The sequence below is a fragment of the Saccopteryx leptura genome, chromosome 8, assembly GCF_036850995.1.
Source record: "Saccopteryx leptura isolate mSacLep1 chromosome 8, mSacLep1_pri_phased_curated, whole genome shotgun sequence".
NCBI classification, from domain to species: domain Eukaryota; kingdom Metazoa; phylum Chordata; class Mammalia; order Chiroptera; family Emballonuridae; genus Saccopteryx; species Saccopteryx leptura.
The window spans coordinates 49,610,329-49,616,328 of record NC_089510.1 but is presented as its reverse complement, the minus strand read 5'-3'; the positions used below and the strand labels follow the sequence as shown (position 1 = coordinate 49,616,328).

The 6,000-nt window shown below is 46.0% G+C and overlaps 1 protein-coding gene across 2 annotated transcripts in view; it reads left to right on the top strand.

The window, feature by feature from the left end:
* Positions 1-428: 428 nt before the first annotated feature.
* GPR156 (G protein-coupled receptor 156) overlaps positions 429-6,000 on the top strand; it is a 107,946-nt gene continuing 102,374 nt past the window's right edge. Inside the window, exon 1 of one of the 2 annotated variants that reach the window (XM_066347648.1) lies at positions 429-617. The gene's annotated coding sequence lies outside the window, so the exon portion shown is untranslated. Of the gene's footprint in view, positions 618-4,892; positions 4,992-6,000 lie in introns of those variants that run through there. The other variant, XM_066347650.1, reaches the window with a different exon arrangement.

Below are 6,000 nucleotides of genomic sequence, written 5' to 3'. Positions count from 1 at the left end.
TAATTTGGAAAACTCAAGACAGTATTAAGTAAGAAAACGAATTAGTAATTCCACCACAGAAATAAAAAACTGAACATTTGCATGGAATCCTCCAGTATTGTTACAGGCCTGCTGGAAACCCCAGTCGAGGCTCCCCAGCCTCAAGGCCAGCTGCGGGGGCAGCCTCGGGCTGGAGGCGCAGGAGGGTCTGAGCAGGGTGCCTGGAAGCGGGGGACTCCGCGGCGGGGCGAGGAAAAGGAAGCGCGCGCTTGGATGAGAGTCCGGCGCGTCGGTCCGCGGGCCCGGCGTTGTGCAGGTTGTGCCAGCGGTCCTCGGGTGAGCGCCCGGCCCGCAGCGCCACGCGGGGAGGAGCCAGCGGAGAGGCGGGAGGCGCGGCCCCGCCTGGGACCCGCCGGAGGCTTCCGCGCCGGGCACCGCACGCTCGCGCGGACCGCAGAGGCCGGCGCCGCCGTCCCGCCGTCCCGCCACCTCCACGCCCCGCTGCCGGCGCGGCGATGGGCGCGGCTCCCGGCTCTGGTCCTGCCCACACCCCTGCCGGTCCCTTCCAGCTCCGCGATCCCGCGAGAGACCCGGGCAGCGTGGACTTGACGCTTCTCAGTGGTCGAGGACCCGGTGAGGTGAGCAGCGCACCTTTGAACTTGTCCCCACCGCAGATAGGATGGGCTCCCTCTCCCGGACTGTGGAGTCCTCACTGTAGAAAGTTTTATTGCCCTGCGTCCTGTTCGAACTGCCTCGTTCTGAGCTGAGGAGAGTCGCCCGGGAGCTGCCGCATCCTTATATGCTGGCAAGCAATCGTTTCCAACTTAGCTCTCTCGGAAACTAGGGACCACTTGTTAGAACTCGGTTGTTTGAATGAAGTGTGTCTAGGTATACATGCGCTACTGCAGAATTCGACCTTGAGGTTTCTCTGTAGAATCGAGTTCTGTTGTTAACCTTTCTGAATAGAAATCTGTGGGAAGAGAAGTCGTGGCATGATGCTCTTACTCTTCCCTTTGTTGGTTTCCTAGGTAAGTGCCTGCATGACTAATAGGGAAATTATAGCCTACCCTATGATGAAATGGCTTTCCTGGTGTAGTCCTTTAAACCAGAATATGAAGAATAATATTAAATTATTGCATCCCTGTGCAAAAATGAAAGATTTGCAGGTGGGAATTAAAAGATGGATGTATTAGGCAGCAAGGCCTGCAGAGGAAAATGAAGTTTTCTCCATCAGTGGCAAAATGCAGCATAGAAGGCTTCCCTGAAGGCCGGCCAGCAGCCAGACTTGCAAGATAGTAGCTTCTTTCTTTGCTGCAGTGGAGCAAACGGGTGTGCAGATAAATAACTGAGGGAATGATTGTAAAAAGTGTAAGGCAGTTTGAGTCTGGAGAATAAAATGCCTTGGCAGGTTTTGCTTGAGTTAGGGATCTCTTGGGGAGGCGGTGGTCTGGTCCCCATTTTGCCAGCCTAATTCCACTTCAGGGCCACTGCAATCTCTGGAGTGCTGCCTGTGTTCCCCCCTTCTCTTCTACCATCAACCAGCTTTTAGTGTCTCCCTGTTCCTCAATAAAGTCTAGAATTGAGCCTGGTCCCAGGCAGAGTTATGGTAGCCTGGGCGGTTAGAGAACTCATGAAAGCAGAATTGTGGTCCGGGGGAGACCCAGAGCGCTGGTGGTGTGAACCACTGACTCCCAGCCTAGAAAGCTCTCTGAAGAGTGGGAGAGTAATGATGGAGGGGAAGAAATTCTCTAGGAAGGACAGTAGGTGCTTTAACAGTTTATTTCTTGCTGAGGGTTTTATATTTTATTGTTGTTGTTGTAGTTGTTGTTTGACCTAAGCCTTAGGTCCTTAGGTCCTAAGGGCACTTCCAGATGGGGTTGGAGGCATATAAGGACTTCTCCGAAAACTGTTCTCCTATTCACATTTTAATCCATTCTTTTATAGGTTTTCAAGAATTAATTGGGGGCAAGGGGAGAGAGGAAAGGAGCAAGGAGGTTCTGACGTGCCATGGAGACCATGGAACATAGAACAGTGTTGGGCAGAGAAGTTTGACTTGAAAGCTGAAAGGCATATTCTACCTTTAGTTAAAAATCAGAGCCTTCACTTGCCAGATAGGTGCTGAGAACCACCACATTCACACCGAGTTGCTGATAACTTTTGCCTGATAAAGTATTCAAATCCCTACCTCTTTTGTCTCTACAATTTATGAATAATTTCAGACATATAAAAAGTATCCTTCCTCTTTTTATTTTATTTTATAAACTTATAACTCTCTTGAGACATAAACTTGTTAATAAAAATCAGAGTTTGGAATCCAGGCATACATGATCTGGCCTGGGATGGAACTTGTATTAAAAGATGGTTAAGAAATAAGGAACTATTCTTTTGACTATTCCCTAAGAATCTTCTTAATTGCTTTCTTTTTCCCATTCTTAAAACACCGTTAAATTATATCACTCCCCTGCTTAACACTCTTCAATGACTCCCTTCTCACTTTGAAATCCGGGGCTTATGAAAACCCTGTTTGATCTGGCCTGTCTGATCTCATGTGCTGTCACTCTCTCCTCCCTTTCTCTTCCCTCTGTCTGAACACTATTCCCTAATATACTTGCTTCGTTTCTCAATTAAGGTCTCTTTTAAATGTGACCTCTTCGATCAGGCCTTTCCTCACCACCTGATCCAAAACAGCCCTTTGTCACTCCCTGTCCTCAGACCCTGCTCTATTTCTTTATTGCACTTACCATTACTTGGCATTCTGTAGTATATGTTTCTTTGTTAATTGTCTGTGTGTCCCCCACTTGAATATAAGCTCCATAAAGATAAGAAATTTTGTTGTATCCATGGCTGTGCTCCAGTTTGGCATATTGTAAGCAATTAATAAAGAATTGTTGAATTAATTAGATAAGTGACACAAATAAGGCATTGACTCCTATAAGGGTTGCAGAACCCTTAGTAAAATACTAGAAGTCCTTTTTTGTAATTCAAGTCAATCAATATTTTACAAGAAAATGATGTCCTGGAGATCAGTGGCCTCTTTTATCCTCACAGCATTGCTAAGCTGAGTCCTGTGCCAGAGCTGCGCCAGTTTTGACAAATTTACTTTCCAAACAAGATGTTAGAAGTTTCAATCTCATAAATTTCAGTATGCCCCCTTTTTCTAGTCACTACCACCAGCTAGAAGCAACTTTTTAATGATTTCTGTTATCGTACATTAGTGTTACGTTCCTGGACATCGTATAAATGAATTCACACGGTATGTACAGTTGTGTCTGGCTTCTTTTTGCTCAACATAGTATCTTTGCGATTCATCCATATTGTTGAGTATATCAGTTGTTCTTTTCTTTTCATTCCAAGATAGCATTCCATCAAATGAAGGTTGACCATGTGTTTATTCATTATATTTGGGGGCTATTTTGTTTCCATCTGGGAGCTATTTTGAATAATGCTACCATGAACATTCTTACAGGGGCTGCCTCGTTTTGAGTCCTGTGCATTTTCTTTGAAAATTTGCCTTTGTGCTCCAGTGCTGAGAGAAGTATAGCAAGGTTAGGGGGGCTGCGACCCAAGGGAACTCCAGCAAGTACCTTCCCTAGAGAGCTCCACCGGGCGCTGACCTGCCTCCTACTCTAGAAAATGAGTATCCATGCAAATCTGGGAGCCTTCAGGTGCACTGTCAGTGTTCTTAGATCCTTAAAAGAGACTCTGTAGAAGCCTGCTTGCTGTTGTAGTCCCCTCCTCCTCTCGGCTCCTCTCCCCTGGACAAGTTGACTCTTATCAGCCACTGAGCATTATGCCTTCAAGTTTAAATATTTATAAGTAAGAGTCTTGTTCAGAGCCTTATAAAATATTTATGTGTTTCCATGGAGCACTGGTTTCCATCTAGACTTCTCAAGGCATTTTCTGAGATGCTTGTCATAATCATGAAGTACCCAGACAGAGGCAGCTGATATGGCTAAAGAATATCCGTGTTTTTGAACCCCACCTTTCAAAGCACTGTGCCTTCTAGGCATGGGGAAGAAGGAGCACACAGAAGAATGTGCTTTAATAGTGTCTGGCTCAGGAGAAAGACTGCATGTGCTGATGGAATGGATTGCGAAAAGAAGGGCCTGTTTATATTGTATTCCTAAAGGTGTGAAGAGAGGATGGTGGAAAAGAACTTGTTAAAATGAGGAGAGATGAATTAAAATAGGATGCATTCATAGAAAAATGAAGGAGTCAGCCTTGTAAAAGACACATTTTTTATACTGATATAGACAAGGTCTATACAAGACAATTATGCTGAGTGCTATGAATAAATTATCACACCTGCTATGAAAAGATGGGGGAAGGATTGGAGGGGACCCAGGGTTTCTAAGTGGGGGGTAGAGAGCTAGCTATTTCAAGATGAATTGTTCTTTTCCTAGAAGGGAGAGATTCCTTCTGAGTTAAGTTGTGAAGGAGGTGTGGCTCTTTGACTGGCAGCTGTAGTGTAGAAGGGCATTTCCTGAAAGACAGAATACCTGAGCAAATATTTGAGTCATAGTCAAAATGCTGGTGTGGCTTGAACAGGTGAAGAGGTGGGGACGGTCAGGCCAGCTTGTTAGGGACACAAGAGTGTGGACTTTAGTATGTTTGTTGTAGGGATATCTCTGCTAACAGAAAACATAGGGAACCATGTAACTTTGACCAGAGACTGGGTCAGATTTTAAGCAATTCTTGGGAAGGGCATCCAGCTCAGGCAAGGCCTGAGGTCTGTTTATGTCCTAGGGACTTTCAGAATATTTTTCTGTGTCCAGTCTAGTCTAGAGACTTTGTACAGCCTACTCTAAAGTAGGTAAATAAGGAAGGGGGGAATCCAGATTCATTCAGTATACTCCTGGAATTGACCAGAAACAGATCTAGCCAGCCACTGTATGTGACAGCATCCCGTATGTGACTCAGAATGCTCCAGGTCAACCTGCATTCATAGGCAGTATGCTGCATCCTCCAATCCCTTTCATGGCCACTTAGCCTCAGTGGAGGGAGTTAAGAGGGTAAGTACCCCTCTATCACCTGGGTCAGTAGAGTTCAGATGTAGCTTGTTAAACAATAGAGGACTAAGCGATAAGGCTGGGAGACCATCCCTGCAGAATTCAGAGTTGCGTTGACCAGGCTCCTGGGCTGTGACTAGAGAGGGTTAAGGTCATGCAGATTGATAACCCATAGAGAGGACTGCCCAGCCACCTTCCACATGTGTTCTCTTTGTGTATTGTAGGTGCCTATCCAGAAGTGCCCCAGGATATTTATTTTTTTACCTTATAATGAAAAGAGGGAGGGAGTTGGGAGGGGTGTTAAGCCTATCATCATCTATACTTCATGATGTTTGTAATACAGAAGAGATAATTGTGGAAGTGATGGCTCTGGGGAAGTCAGTCTTCAGTGCTGCAGTGAAGAGCTTTGCATGTATATAGATTAGCCAGAAAGAACGGAGTTCTGACGGGGAAAAGGGATTTCTTAGTGTGAGGACTGGAAAGGGCATGGGAAAGCCCCTAAGAGAAACCTGATGATTTGCCCAGGGCTCTGCTGGTCGGAATTACTCTCTTGGCTGGGGACCTATTCTAGAACGAGTGGGAATACCCAGGAAAGAATACTCTTGGCCTTCCCTTTGCCATATGTCTAAGCTGGAATGTCAAACTGTTAGTTGGTACTGCCAGCTCTCCATGTTGATTTTCCCAGGGCAACTGGGAAGACCTGGAGAAGCAAGTACCTTAACTAGGGAAATAGTAAGGGCCTGAAGCTATGATCCGGACCGAAGGTTTGGTGAAAGCCTCACGTATTGGTCTGACAAGACTTCAGACTAGCATGGCCCTTCTTGGCTGTAATCCAGGATAGTCCTCATTTTCTGTGTAATGTGGAGTCTCCCAGGGGCCATGTTAGCTATAGCATTTCCTCCAAACAGATGAACAGAACGCATGCTCAACTGCGTGCCTTTTCCAAATGGACACTTCGAGGATTCTGTGATTGTGCCAAGGCTGGTGATGGATGGCTGCTTTTGGATGTTGT